Below are 2,233 nucleotides of genomic sequence, written 5' to 3' on the forward strand. Positions count from 1 at the left end.
TGGTTATCCTGTACCACTGTGTCTTGGGATTAAGTTGCCTTTTGCAGAAGCTCACAGCTACAAGTGTCCTAAAAGACCTGTGATTTGGACTTCTTAGCAATGATAGAACTAATGAAACTAGGGGAAAGGAATTGGTATGTTTTGCACTGTACACAGGAGAGTTACATCATTTATGGTGAAATTATGACCTTGTTCATATCTGGAGATTTGTGTATGGTTTTTAAAAGATGTGCTTTGGTTTCAGGTTGACTAGGGGTGACAAATAAACTTAATTGTCAACTTGACTGTCTTGGGAGCCACCCAAGCCCCCTACGTGTGTCTGGATGGGTCACAGAGCCCTGACCTTGGAGACAGTATCTGCTCCTTGGCCCTTTCCTGTCTGACTCTTCTCTAGCTTCCTGGTTGCTGTGAGGTCAGCTGCAGAACTTTTACCTATGCCCTTCTAGTGCCATTTTGCATCGAGTGAACCAGCCGTAGAATGGATCTACTGAGACTTGGAGCAAATTAAATCTGTTCTCTTCTAAGTTGTCACTGCTAGATTTTGTACCAGCAGTGGGAAAGCTAACCAATACAGCCTCACTATGCCAAGTTCTGGTGAGGTTGCAGAGCTGTGGAAACCAATACGCTGCAAGGAGGAGTGTCAATGAGGAAAAAAATTTAAGAACAGTGGAAGGTAATGCAATCTATTACTTGGTAATTCTGCTCTTAGGCATCTCACCAGATGAAATACATGCCTACACATTAAAAGATATATCCCAGATTGCTTATAGCAGCATCATTCATACTAGCTTTACCAGGCAACAGCCCATATGGCTGTCAACAGTCGAGTGAATATATATTGTGGTATACCATGTGGAATATTATAAAAGTAATACAAATAAATAAATTATAGCTAAATTCAGGGAAATAGATAAATCTCACAAATGTAATTTTGAATAAAAGCCAGCTCTACAAGCAATAGGCCAGTTAGTCCCACTTATGTGAAGCTCACAAACAGAGCAAAGTAAGTATCTAAAGATGTGTAGTTACCCCTGGCATGATCCCGTCCCACTCGTCTGTTCTGTGGAGCAGTACCCATTCACTTCTGTCCACTTTCTCTCCCACTTAAGTGTGTGCCACCACTTCGTAGAAGATTCTATAGGTATGGGCATGAGCCCCCCAAAGCCCCAGAACTATTTTTTTCAGTTATGAACTAAAAGCTGACAAAAATTACCACTTTAAAGTGGATAACAATGAAAATGAGCACCAGTTGTCATTAAGAATGGTCAGTTTAGGGGCTGGTGCAGATGATGAATTGCACATTGTTGAAGCAGAGGCTATGAATTATGAAGGCAGTGCAATTAAAGTAACACTGGCAACTTTAAGAACATCTGTACAGCCAATGGTTTCCCTTGGGGACTTTGAAATTACACCCCCTGTTATCTTAAAGTTGAAGTGTGGTTCAGGGCCTGTGCATATTAGTGGACAGCATTTAGTAGCTGTGGAAGAAGATGCAGAGTCAGATAAGGAGGAGGATGCAAAGCTCTTAAGCATATCTGGAAAGTGATCTGTCCCCAGAAGTTTCCACAGAAAAAAAGTAAAACTCGTTGCTGAAGAAGATTGAGGAGGAGGAGGAGGAGGATTTTGATGACGAAGAAGCTCAAGAGAAAGCTCCAGTGAAGAAATCGATGTGAGATACTTCAGCCAAAAATCAAACCAGAATGAAAAAGACTCAAAGCCATCAATCCCAAGATCAAAAGGACAGGAATCCTTCAAAAAACAGGAAAAGACTTCTAAAACACCCAAAGGACATAGTTCTGTAGAATATATTAAAGCAAAAATGTAAGCAAGTATAGAAAAAGGTGGTTCTCTTCCCAAAGTGGAAGCCAAATTCATCAATTATGTGAAGAATTGCTTCTAGATGACTGACCAGGAGACTACTCAAGATCTCTAGTGGTGGAGGAAGTCTCTCTACAAAAACAATTTAAACAGTTTGTTAAAGTTTTCCATCTTCTTTCATTTCTGTAACAGTAGCTATCTGGCTATCCTTTCTATAATGCAAAGTGAGAACTTTCCCTACCATGTTTGATAAATGTTGTCCAGGTCCCACTTCCAGGAATGTGCTGTCTGAAATGCCTGTTTACTTTTTAAAGATGAAGTTCTACCCTTTACTTGGTTTAAAGTATATGTGGCATGTCATGATAAGACATAGCAGTAGTGGTGGTCAGACACGGAGATGATGGGGAGACAAATC

General features: G+C 40.5%; 1 pseudogene; it reads left to right on the forward strand.

Annotated features, from left to right (window-relative positions):
• The first annotated feature begins 1,017 nt into the window (after positions 1-1,017).
• Positions 1,018-2,233, forward strand: part of LOC101584553 — a 79,499-nt pseudogene continuing 78,283 nt past the window's right edge.

This window comes from Octodon degus, unplaced genomic scaffold (genome assembly GCF_000260255.1).
Source record: "Octodon degus isolate 3935 unplaced genomic scaffold, OctDeg1.0 scaffold00055, whole genome shotgun sequence".
NCBI classification, from domain to species: Eukaryota; Metazoa; Chordata; class Mammalia; order Rodentia; family Octodontidae; genus Octodon; species Octodon degus.